The following is a 14,315-nucleotide window of genomic DNA, read 5'->3' as shown; positions in this document are numbered from 1 at the left end:
CTTCAAACTCGCGAGTGCTGGGCGTAGTGACAGACGCAAAAGGAGGGTGAATCCTATTCCAGCATGATCGGGAACCTCAGATGATTAGCCGTGTCGTGACAGGGCATCTTGGACCATTTTCACAAGAGGAGGGGATGTAGCCACTGACAACGGTGATGCCCTTGCATAAAGCCAGCCATGGAAAGGAGTAAGACTGATTGGATGAAGACAGCAGGAAAGCAGAGATTCAGAGGAACGAAAGCATCTCTACACGCTTGTCTGAAATTCTCACCAATGAATTACATAAGTGTTTCTATCCTTATTTTATTATTAATTTCAAAAACTCCATAACCATTTTATATCCGCCTGACTGAGATTTACAAGGTGACCATAGCTTGCTTCATACCAACAATCTCCGTGGGATCGACCCTTACTCACGTAAGGTTTATTACTTGGACGACCCAGTGCACTTGCTGGTTAGTTGTATCGAAGTTGTGACAATTTATGAATTGAGATTAGAGCACCAAGTTTTTGGAGCCATTACCAGAGATCACAATTTCGTGCACCAAGCACCAATAGATCATAAATTGTCAACAGTCTCGAAGTGCTTGATAAGCAAATTCACCCTTTCATGGCATTTTATCCAGGCTTTTTCATTCTTAAAGGCTTGCTTTCTAGCCTCTTTTTATGATATCATCATCAGATTGGACATATTTGAGAACTCGGTGAGGACATTCTTTACTGTTTCAGAGAACCGAGACTTGTCAGAGGTTTCAGCATGGGGAAAACTTTCATCTTCACTATCAGTGAACACTGATGCCTTTGAACTCTTTGCCTTTTTCCCTTTAGCTGACTCGGGAACTCCCCCACCTTTGATAGTAGAAACCCGATTCTTCACTGGCTCATTACTTAGATCAACTTGAAAGTACTCAAAGATACATGTCAAACATAAGGGATAAGGGAGATTGCACTTTTTGTCACTTCGGACACAGTCCCACATATGCCTAATCATGAGATATGCAAATGAAATAGGGGCAGAATGGCAAATGACAAACAACACAAGAGTATCACAAATTGTTACTCTTTGATAAGAGCCACTCTGTGGCATTATGACATGATTGATTATCCGATGCAACAGAGCTTGAACAGGACCAAGAGCCTTATGAGTTAAAGTGGTACCATCCAGAGAAGAGAAATTTTCACATACCTGAGCCAAGGCGTCTTGTAGGAAAATACCAACATGTTGATCTCATTTTCCAGACATATAGGCCCTGGCCCCCACATCTTTATATCCCAACGCAGTACTTATGGTTTCATTATTTAGAGAAAGATGAACATTTTTCACATAAGAATGGAGTTCACCATCATGAAAAATCAAGTTTGCATAAAACTCACGAACCAAGTTTGGATAAACATGTTTTCGGATTTTAAAAATGGGAGTCCATTTTAACTCATAAAAATATGTTGTAAAATCAATTCCTTTCTCAGCAAGATTTTTCAGATTAACAACAAATGAGGCACATAAGGGGTGGTTTACCAAAACTTGGAAATGAAACTCATAAGCCACACAGGAGATAAAGCGGTAAGGGTCATAATGAGAATGGCTTTTACCATATTTATTCTTGAAATCCAGAGAATCAATGTTCGGTGGTTCTCGGGTGTCATGAAAAACAGTCCGCTTAGGATGCTGAGATGGGGCAGAGCGGCCCGTTGGATGAGGGGTGGAGCACCATGGCGGTGGAGAGCGGCGGGAAGGTGAAGAGGGAGAGTCTTCGTCTTCTTTGGGGATAGGCCCCTTCCCCTTTGAAACCTTCTTCTGTGATGATTTGCCTTCTTTGTGTGTAGAACCCTTTGGATGTATGACTTTTCTAGCCATAGAAGCAGTGGAATGAGAGGAGGGTAAAGAAGATGAGTGAGAGTGAATGTGTATGTGAGTGTGGGTTTAAGGTCCTTTGGATGATGGAGGATTTTTAGGAATGGGGGTTTGGGTGCTTCTTCAGGTAGGGAGTTTCTTTCTCATGTTGAAGGAAGTAAAATGGAGAAAGAGAAGATGAAGAGAGTGCCGAAGAGAGTGGAAGGTGGAGAGAGGTTACACCATCATAAATGCTTAGTGGAAGATATCTCATTTAAATCCATTATCATTCAATGAAAATGGTTTTCAATAAGGATTTTAAAAATAAAAAAGAATAATTGAAAAGACCTTTCCTTGAAAAGTGGGAGAAGTTATAGGAAAAAGATTTGATTTGACAAAACTCCTCTTTTAGAAGGTATGATGTGAAAACCTTCTTAAAATAAACTATTTAAAACAATAAATTTATGATACCAAAAATAATAAGCCAGTATCACAGAGTGGGCTTAAGGTGGTTGAACAGGCTTGGGTCCAAGGTACCAGACTTCAGTCTCCCCCTTTTTAATGACTTGTTTATCACTTGTCCAGATTTGTCTCCCTGCTGCCTACGAGACAGAAGCACACACAGGCATGAAAATGTCAGCAAGTTGCTCTTCAGATTTTACAAATTGGATATCAATAGTACCCTTTTGCACATGTTCCTTAATAAAGTGATATCGAACCTCAATGTGCTTGGTTCTAGAGTACAGTACAGAATTTTTTGAAATATTTATTGCACTCATATTATCACAAAATAAATATATACTATTGATTTTCAATTTGTAATCTTCCAATTGAGTTTTAAGCTATAAGAGTTGAGAGCAACAAGCAGCCGTAGATAAAGCAACAGTGGCTTGCTTATTGCTTGACCACATGTTAAGTGAACTTCCAAGGAGGCAACACATTCCGGACGTGCTTCTTCTATCCACTCGGTCTCCCGCGTAATCTGCATCACAAAACCTACTACACAAAACTCATTAGATTTAGGATACCATAATCCAAGATCACATGTGCCCATAATGTATCTAATGATTTTTTTAACGGCCGAAAGATGGGATTCTTTTGGGTGAGATTGAAATCTATAGCATACACCCACATTTTGAACAATATCCAACCTAGAGGATGTAAGATACATGAGTGATCCTATCATTCCTCTATACTTTGTTTCATCCACATCTTTGCTATTTTCATCCTTGTCAAGTTTAGTGTTTGGATGCATAGGAGTTCCCATTGGTTTGGAATTTTCAAGACCAAATTTCTTGATTAACTCTTTGGCATATTTTTCTTGGTGAATAAAAATACCACTAGGAGTTTGTTTGATTTGAAGACCAAGAAAGAAATTTAATTCTCCCATTAAACTCATTTCAAACTCACTAGTCATAAGTTTTCCAAACTCTTCACACAAGGATTCATTGGCCGAACCAAACACAATGTCATCCACATAAACTTGAACAAGTAAGATATCATCATTAGATTCTTTTATAAACAAAGTAGTATCGGTGGTACCCTTTGAAAATTATTTTTTAACAAGAAGACACTAAGCCTTTCATACCAAGCTCTAGGAGCTTGCCTAAGACCGTAAAGGGCCTTTGAAAGTTTAAAAACATGATTTGGAAAAACTTTGCTTTCAAAACTAGGGGATTATGCCACAAATACTTCCCTATCTATAAAGACATCAAGAAAAGCACATTTGACATCCATTTGAAATATTTTGAAACCTTTGTGGGCAGCATAGACTAGAAGCAACCTAATTGCTTCCATTCTTGCTACCAGAGCAAATGACTCATCAAAATCAATACCTTCCTCTTGATCGTAACCTTGGGCCACTAGTCTAGCCTTGTTACAAACAACACTACCATCTTTACCCAATCTATTTTTGAAAATCCATTTTGTACCGGTTACCTTTTTACCATAGGAATTCGGTACAAGGGTCGAAACCTCATTCTTATCAAATTGTGATAGCTCTTCTTCCATGGCTTTAACCCATGATGAGTCTTCAAGAACTTGCTTCACATTAAGAGGTTCCAATTGGGACAAGTAGGCAACATTGCTTGTTTCCATTTGCTTCTTACTTAAGGATCTAGTGGTTATGCCTTGTGAAGGATCTCCAATTATGAATTCATAAGAGTAATCCTTCAAAAATTTTCATTCACGTGGCCTTTGAGGAAAGGTTCTGCCTTGACGAGTTTCAGTAGAAAACTCTGTTCTGGATTCTCTGGCTTGTTCAATAGACAAAACAGAAATGTCTCCTTCATTCTGAAGAGAAGTTTCTGGACAGACAGATTCAACAACTGAGACAGATTTGGGATTTTGTTGATTGGCTTGTTGGTTCATATCAGTTTTACTACCTGCATCATCATCTAACATAGCACTTGGAATAGAGTTAGAATCACAAAAAGACACGTGTATGGATTCCTCAATTGTTCTATGTTTTTTGAGGTAAAACCTAAACGCTTTGCTAGTGGCGGAGAATCCAACAATCATTCCTTCAGAAGATTTTGGATCAAAATTTTTAAGATTTTCTTTATTGTTAAGTACAAAACATTTGCATCCAAAAATATGAAAATACTTAAGATTAGGTGGTGTTCCTTTCCAAAACTCATATGGAGTTTTCTTTAAACCTTTTCTAATGATGGTTCTATTTAGAATATAACAAGTTGTATTTACAGCTTTAGCCCACAAAAACTTTGGAACATCATTTTCACAAAGCATTGCCTTAGTCATTTCTTGAAGGCTTCTATTCCTTCTTTCAACAACCCCATTTTGTGAAGGTGTTCTTGGGCATGAAAAGTTATGTGCTATTCCAAATTCATCACAAAAATTTTTAAAATCTTGGTTTTCAAATTCCTTTCCATGATCACTTCTCAAGTGGGCAATTTTAAAATTTCATTTTGAATCTTTTTGCAAAGAGAGAAAAAAGCATAGAACGTATCATTTTTATGAGCTAAGAAAAGAACCCAACCAAATCTAGAGTAATCATCCACCACTACCAAACTATAATGTTTTCCTCCCAAACTTTGTGTTCTGGTAGGACCAAAAAGATCAATATGTAACATTTCTAATGGCCTTTTAGTGAAAATTCCATCTTTGAATTTAAAAGATGATCTTACTTGTTTTCCTAGTTGACAAGCATCACAAGTAATATCTCTATCAAATTTAATATTTGGAATTCCTCTAACTAAATTCTTTTTAACAAGCTTAAAAATTTGGTACATGCTTGCATGTCCCAAGTTCTTATGCCAAAGCCATTTTTCAGATTCAAGAGAGGTAAAACAAGTTACTTTTTGATCCTTTAAATCCTCTAGAGTTAATCTATACACATTATTGTATCTTTTTGCTTCAAACAAAATATGACCAGATTTTTCACAAATAACCAAGCAATCCAATTTTCTAAAAATAACCAAATATCTAATATCACACAATTGGCTAATGCTTAGTAGATTGTGCTTTAATCCGTCAACAAACAAAACATCATTAATGAAAGAAGAGAAGTTCTTACCCACTATACCTATTGCCACTATTTTTCCCTTTCTATTGTCATCGAAAGTAACAAAACCTCCATCATACTCATCAAGCTTGATGAAGATTGTTGACTTCCCGGTCATATGCCTAGAGCACCCACTATCCATATACCACATATTATCCTTTCTTTTGGATGCTAGGCAAACCTACAAAAACACTTAAGTGACCTTAGGTATCCAAATCTTTTTGGATCCTTTAATGTCAAACCATCTCCCTTGTCCCAAGCCATTATAATCACAAACAATCTTGTAAACTTTATCTCCAATTATCCTTTCATTTATGAAGCATTGAATAGGAAAATATCCATTTCAATTGCATAATCTACAAAATTTTTTGTGTTGCTGCTTTTTAAAGCTTGTTGGTTTTTGAAACCTTATGTCATCCGAAGAGAATGCCATGTTGGTAAAAGAATATTTTTCAATAAATTTTTCTGATTTGTGAAAATCCAAACCATCTTTATCATAAAGAGGTTTTTGACTAGCTAAGAGTTGATTTAAATTTTCAAAACTTTGAGCAAAGTTGGCTAAGTCTTCTTTAAGTCTTTTTACCTCTTTATGCAGCCACTCATTTTCCTCAAAATAATTTAGATTTTCAATCACAAAATGATGATACTCACAGCTCTTAAGTTCAGCTTTTAACGGCTTGTTTTCTTCAACAAGATCAATAGCAGTTTCGGCTTCCCTTAATTTATCTTTGAGAAAACTATTTTCTGCTTTTAGAATGGTAACTTGAGATTCAAGATATCATAGTTTTCTTTTAAGAAGCATCTGATTTTTTCATTGAGATGATCTATCATAAGATGAAGGTCTTCAGTTGAAGGTTCAGGAAATATTACCTCGTTTACTATGTCGGCCATGAGACAAGTTTGGGACTTGGTTTCAGTTTCCTCTTCTTCATCCGAATCATTCTCCAAGTCTTCCCATGATGCCATGAGTCCTTTCCTCTTTTCTTTTTTCGGTCTGTCCTCCTTTTTTAGTTTAGGACAATCAAACTTGAAGTGTCCAGTTTCCTTACAGTTATAGCAGATCACCTTGCTTGGGTCCCTCTTTGGTTTCCTTGAATTGCCTCCTTTGTTCTGTTCCTTCAGCTTCATCATTTTCTTGAATTTCTTGGCAAACAAAACAAAGTCATCGTCAAATAAATTATCACTGGATTCATCATCCAGAGATTCAGTGACTGATTTGAGAGCAACTCATTTCTTTTTAGTATCTCTCTTTAAATAAGTGTTTTCAAAAGCAAGTAAATTTTCTCTCAGATCATCATATGTCATTTCATCAATACCACTACTCTCAGCTATTATTATAGCCTTGGTTTCTCACTCTTTCGTGAGACTTCTCAATATTCTCCTCACAAGCACAGATTCTGGATGTCTGATTCCCATAGCATCCAAGCCAGTGATGATAATGTTGAATCTTTCAAATATTTCATCAATTGTTTCTCCTTCCTTCATTGAGAACATTTTGTAGTCTCTGTTCAGCATGTCTATTCTAGATCTTTTGACTTGGGTTGTGCCTTCATGAGTAACTTGAAGCTTATCCCAGATTTTCTTTGCTGTTGTGCTTCTTGATACCTGTCGGTATTCCTCGAAATTGACAACACAGTTGAGCAAGTTGACAGCTTTAGCATTGAACTCTATTTCTTTCTATCATCTTCATTTCAATCGGCCTCATCCTTGGGAACAAGCACTCCATCAGCTCCTGTGGTGGTTGGAAATTGTGGACCTTCCAGGATTATTTTCCAAAGCCTGTAATCTACAGACTGAACAAAGATCTTCATTCTTTCTTTCTAGTAGCTGTAGTTTTTCCCATTGAAGAATGGGGGTTTGTTGCTTGACTGCCCTTCTGTCAGAGTATAGGCCACCAGATTTGAACCACTATTGACTGCCATCAGGATCTTTTCTCCAAATTGTAAAGCTTGATTTCTTTGAGACCAAGCTCTGATACCAATTGATGGTAATCAGTGGCTAAGAGAAGAGGGGGTTGAATCATAGCCCTTTTTTACTGAAAATTAATTTCTGACTTTTTAAAGGAACTTCAGGAGATATTTCTGCTTTTTGTCTCATGTCGAGTTGAGAAACACTTTTGTTTCGTCTCGTACCGAGTTGTGAGATATTTTTGTTTTTGTCTCCTGGTAAACAGAAACAGAGAAAGGAGTAAGGAAGAAGAATTAACAGCAGATGTATCCTGGTTCAGCTACTAGGTGCAATGTGGCCTACATCCAGTCTCCATCACAACAATGATAGAATTTCACTATGTTATCACAACATTACAAACACCAATATCTCATATAAACTACACATTCCTATCTTGGACAAATCCAGATTTTACACCCAATCTGAATTTGACTAGGACTCAAAACCTAGCTTTCAACCGCAAAGTGCTAACCCAACTTGTAAGAAAATCCCCACAGGATCATGAAACACAACATACAGATATATAAAAAAACTTTGGGACATCTATGACTTTTTCTCTAATTTTGATCACTGTCTTTTTCCTCTCACTGGCTTTTTCTTACAAACCTCACCATGTTTGCCTTTTTCACCATGAGACTCAGATAGACAAAAGTAAGAAAAAGAAAACAAAATGAACATCTTTGAAGGAGAAGAACTCAGGAAGCTCGGGTGGCTATGAGAACTCTGTGCTTTCACTTTCTCTCCTTGATCTCAACCCTTGGCCGTTCACCCTTAATATAGAAGGGGAAGCTTCCAAGGTTGAGACCGGTTTAACCAAGCAACTTCTTCTCCAACCAAAAAAGCAGCGGTTCGGACAGAGAGAAGAGAGAGGAAAAACCAAAAACCAGCATGCATGTACCTCTCTCAACCCTTTTTCATCAAGCTCCTTCAATCTGAACCCTTGATCTTGTCTTTGGCTCCAAGAAAGGATTCGGACCCTTCATGATCTTCTGACCCAGAGCCGTTTCTTTTCTTCCATTTTTGCTCCTTCCTATACGTAGCTCTAGAGGCTATCTTCTTTCTTTGATGAACAAAAATGGAAATGAACTTTTGCAACTGAGATCTTCTTCTCTGACAGAGGCGGATCCTTTATTTTCTTGGTATGGAGGATCTGGAAGCTCTTCTTCAAAATCTTGCCTTCAATGGCAAAGATCTTGCCTTGCCTTACTTTAGATATTCCTTCCTCATAGCCTTTCTTCCATAGGCTTTTCTTGTAACTTCTTTTTCTTCTGATGACTTCTATCTTTTTCTCTGTTTGATTGATATGACCGAAAGACAAGAGAGAGGAGAGAGACGAGACAAAGCTTTTAATGCAATATTAAACCCAATTTAATTTTGAGTTTCGGTTACCTATGCATTCAATCGATTGAATTGAAATTTGAATTCCATTAACCAATGGAGTAGGTAACCGAAGAGTGCATGCTCCATTTCTTTCTTCATCCAATTCGAACCAAGGGATTTGTTGGTCCAAGAAAATGTTGACTTGGGCTTTGTACTACTTTCTTGGCCCAATTTGTTTTATTATTTTATTAACATTCAGCCATATAGAATGAAATATTTTTGCATGAAGGATGGACAAACTTTAATCACAATGGGCTTGAATCAATTTTGGCCTGATCATAAACTTTCTGCACACTTGAACAAAAATATCAAAAAAACCATTGGAAGCATATAACAATTTAATAATTTTTTAATCAATATTTTAATAATGTTTGATCATCATTTCAATTAAATGTAAGTTTTCCAAACTCAACACTAGCGAATGGGCAATGGTCAAGGGTCAATTTGTCTTCCTATGAGCAATGGTCAGGGATCAATTTGTCCCTCTAAGGACAATGGTCAGAAATCAATTTGTCCTCCTTTAATTTATCCAAAAAAATATCATTTCACATGCTCCACTGAACCAAAATCTATATTTTTTAGGAATAATTCATCTCAGCTGAAACCTTTTATTACTCTTCCAAATCAAACAGTTACGACCTTATGACTCACCAAACCCATCAAATGGACCAATAACTGATATAACAAATTCAACGACTAAAGATGGTGTAACATCAGCAAAGACAATATTTGTTGCAAGTTCAGGGACTGTCATCAAAGCTTGTCTAATTTGTGTTCACTCTAAGTTTAAAGCCTCTAAGGCTTAGGCCACCTAAGAAGAATTGGTATTGGATAACTTAGACTTTGCTAGTGTGGATATTATCTCTAGGAGTTAAGGACATATGTTTTGTTGTTTCAGCTATTTATTTTGCTTATTTAAAATCTCTCAGCAATACAATGCTTTTGGCTTAGGGACAAATGTTCTGATTTTTTTTTTTAGTAAAGTATCGTTTTTGTCCCTAATATTTGGGGTAAGTTCTATTTGTATCCCTAACGTTTAAATCGTCCTATTTGTATACTGAACGTTTATAAAAGTGATTTAATATTATCCTGCCGTCAATTATACTAATAGATCAGATTGTATTTTTCAATTATTCTCACTTGAATGTAGGGGTGCACAGACCCGGCCCGGCCCGAAGGCCCGGCCCGGTCCCGAACACTTTAGGGACTAAATTGGTGTGATTTCATCGGGTTTAGGGTCGGGTACGGGTCTCAAAAATAGACCCGGTCATTATTTCGGGTCGGGTCCGGGCCATAGCTCGGGTCACCCGAAGTCGGCCCGGTGGCCCGGTCATCATACATAATTAATATTTTGTGTTATTAGTGATGGATCATGACTATTCTTATGTGGAATTTAAGTATTGTAAACCTTAATATTTTGTGTTATTAGTCATTATAAGACTATAAGTTAATGTTTTATGTTTAGAATGCATAAGACTTTAGACTAATACATAAGATTGTGTTATTTGTATTGATTTAAATATTTGGTATTATTAGACAATATTAGTATTGATTGTGGTTATGCTTTAATATTGATTGTGGTTATGCTTTAATTTTGAAGAAGGGTTGGTTCTTGTTATATTTTTTTAAGTGAATTTTACTATGTTAACTAATGGTTGGAGTCTTAAAAATTTGGATATTTTTACATGCTAGCTTACAAGAAGGTATCAACGTAATGTAATGTTAATGACCCGATTTTCACCCGGTTTTTACCCGGTTTTCACCCGGTATAATTGTGGCCCGAAAGTGTATTGGTTTCATCGGGTCTAGGGCCGGGTTTGGGTCTAATAAATAGACCCGGTGTATATTTCGGGCCGGGTCTGGGTCACATCAAACCCGGCTTCACCCGGCCCATGTGCACCCCTACTTGAATGTATTCATTCTTAATTAGGTCTCACTTGGATGTGTCCGATTTTAATATTGTACCCAAAATTTGTATTCTAAAAAATTGAATTATGTAAATGTTGCAATGATTAGTTTCAACTTTTAATAAGTTATTATCCGGAGTGGATCATTGGTTCTTACTAGACATTAGTATTCTAACTTCAAGAAGAGATTTTTAAAATTCTAACTAAAGATCATGATGTGTAATTGATGACAGGATAACATTGAATCACTTTTACAAACGTTAGGAATACAAATAGAACGATTTAAACGTTAGGGACAAAATAGGACTTACCCCATAAGTTGGGGACAAAAATGATACTTTACTCTCTTTTTTCTTTTGTCTAAGGATCATGCTGCTGCCCATATTATGCTATCCGACAGTAAAGAATGCACAAAAAACAAATTCATGGGGCCAACATTATCGTTGCAAAAAAGGTAACGACCTCCAAAAATTCGTTAATTAGAGGTTTAAAGAGAGGCAAATTGACCATTAACCAGTGTCCATAGAGGAACAAATCGATCCTTGACCGTTGTTCATAGGGAGACAAATTGACCCTTGATCATTCTGCATTCGTCAACACGTTATTTAACAGTGACTTAGTGTCCACATCAACAACGTTAAGTGCCACGTACGTCTCTTCTATTAAGTTTGGTGAGGAGAGATGATGAAGGAGCTACCATGACTCGCGATAAATCAGAGACAGGGATCGAAACAAGTTTAGTTTTTCAACAAAGATCACCATATCCTATTTTAAAATGCACAAGAACTGAATTGAGTGTTTACTCAATTTTATTTACATGTGGAATTACTATAATTCTATTTATGTACGTTAGTATTTTAGTGTTTAAACAAAATATTTACTATAGCTTCCACTTGAATTTACGGAAGAATGTTAGAATAATTTATAAATATTAGTTAAATTAAAAAAATTTTAATTTAAATTTGATAGTTATCTTTTTTTATTTTTTAAATTTATTTAACACCTATAAATAAACTTTACCTTGTATATAATAAATATATAAACTCTTTTATCTAATTTCTTCTCTTAGTTTAATTTCTAACAATTACTATTTCTAAATATAGATGAGAAAGACGTAAACAAAATAAGAGGATATTAAAAGGAAAGAAAATATATTACCTCTGATAAACAATATTCATTATTTTAATCATTTTTATATTATTTAAGAAATTTAAAATTAATAATTGTTTATCTTTGTTTAGAGAAATAATTTTCTTTAACATTTACTTCATCTGTTTTGAAATATTTGTTCAAAACACACAATGGATAGACTCTAAAAAACATATAATATTCTATTATGATTGGAAGTTATATAAGTAGATCGACAAAATCATATTGAGATATAGTATATTTAATAATTGTATTAAAAAAAGGTTAAGATGGCTATTAGTATTCATCACGTGCTTATAAACATGCATTTTCAAATGCAAAATCCAGAACTATATCACATGACAGATGACACCTCCCCTCTTCCCATATTTTAAAAAGGTATTACCTCCGTTTTCATCGCTGACATTACAAAATACAGAATTAGAATCTCTCCACAGAAAATGGATATCTGTGTGCAACAACCAAAGACCTTATATAATTAGTTGCCGAGTTAGGATAATGATGAAGTACTTGATCCAACGGCCATCGTCTTCTTGTGCAACGTGTTGTCACGTGGGAGGCACATTGTGGCAGCCGAAATTAAGGAAGTCGGAAGCAGTGAGGTATGGGCGTTCATTGGTGTCCATTTGAGTTGTTCAGAACAAATTTGATCCTTACAGTTTGAGGAGCTTATAACAATGAGCCAACACATGGAAGGAAAAGGGGTAATATCAGGCGATTTTAATGCTATAACAAGCCAAGCGGAAAAGGAGGGTGGAGGCCAAAAATCAGCAACCACCATTGCAACATTCACTAATTTTATTGACAGTAACGAATTGGTGAATATTGGAATGGTGGGGCACCCTTTCACGTGGACAAATCGAAGACAAGGAGAGGATTTGGTGAAGGAGAGGCTTGATCGCTATTTAGTTGGGATGGAATGGAAGTTGAAGTTTCCGAATGCAGTGGTGCACAGGCTCACAGAGTCAGGCTCGGATCATGCTCCAATTTTGATGGAAACCGAACCTCAATCCTGGCATAGTAAAAGGCGGTTTAAATACCAGGAACGTTGGTGTGGAGAAGAGGATGTCAAGAGAATTGTCAGTGAAGTGTGGAGAATGGAAGTTGTAGGCTCGACTATGTTCTCCTTGGCCCAAAAGTTGAAAGTTTGTAGACATAGACTAGTTCAATGGCAGAAAACTCACAAAGCAAACTTCCGGAAAGAAATTGAGGACCTTCAAGCTAAAATAGAGGAGTTGCGGGTGGCTGGAATCAATGGGGGAGAGGAGGTTACCAGTTTGGAAGAGAAGTTGGAGCTGGCATATTTGAAAAAAGAGAGCTATTGGCGAGAAAAATCTAGAATCAAGTGGCTAAAAGAAGGAGATCAGAACACTAGATTCTTTCACCAAAAATTTCAATCAAGGATGCGAATGAGAGCGGTGGGGGAGGCGATTCCTATTTATACACTCTCTTGTTTCAAGCTCCCGGACACGCTGTTGACTGAGATTCATAGCATGCTCTGGCAATTTTGGTGGGGTCAAAAAGGCTCAGAACGAAGAATGGTTTGGATTAAATGGGACACAATGACGAGACCAAAGAAAGATGGAGGGCTGGGGATCAAGGATCTAAGGGCGCAAAATTTGGCTTTATTGGGCAAGCAATGTTGACGTCTAATGAAATACCCTAATTCTACTATATCAAGAATGCTCAAAGCTAAATATTTCAGATATACAGATTTCCTACATGCAGAGGTAGGAAGTGTACCGTCGTGGGGTTGGAGAAGTGTTCTTGAAGGGCGCAAGGTGATCGAGAAAGGCTTGTTATGGAAAATAGGCTCTGGCACTAATGTTCGCATCTTCCATGACCCTTGGCTCCCACCACCAGTGCCCCTTAATGTCCCTCAAAATGCACTCACAATCCCGCCAAATATGCAAGTGTATTACGTTAGTGCGTTACTAAATCCTGATAGAAGTTGGAATAAAAATCTGATTGAGTCGATTTTTTCAGTTGATATATGCAATAAAATTTTTTCAATCAAACCAACAGAGGAGGAGGATGAAGTTAATTGGTGCTGGACAAAATCTGGTATATATGAAGTTGGGTCAGGATACAAAATTGCTTATAGATTCTTTCATTCTCCTACTTCATTGAGGTCCCAGAACATACACAATAGAGTCTGGAATAGCATTTGGGAGTTGAAATTACCACATAAAATTAAGATTTTTCTATGGAAAAGTCTTCATGAAAAGCTTCCGGTGTTGCAACAAGTTCACAGCCGGTTCGCATCCACTCCTGCCACTTGTCCAAGATGCATGTTGAAGGCTGAATCAATTTCTCATGCTTTGTTCCAATGCCCCCTGTCTTCAATAATATGGAGCCTAAGCTTAATAACCCCTGACCTATGGATGAGAGAAGAAGAAACTTTTTTCAATTGGTGGCAACGAGTCTTATCCTGGGCAGCGGCTCAATTCGACGGTAGACAAAAGACCCTCCTCATAGCGGCGCTGTGTTGGAGCACTTGGAAAGCGAGGAATCGGTGTGTTTTTGAGAAGATAATAAGCCCTGCACCAGAGATAGTGAAAGAAGCTAGCAATTTAGT

This window comes from Arachis ipaensis, chromosome B09 (genome assembly GCF_000816755.2).
Source record: "Arachis ipaensis cultivar K30076 chromosome B09, Araip1.1, whole genome shotgun sequence".
Taxonomy (NCBI): Eukaryota; Viridiplantae; Streptophyta; class Magnoliopsida; order Fabales; family Fabaceae; genus Arachis; species Arachis ipaensis.
This window is presented reverse-complemented; position numbering follows the sequence as displayed.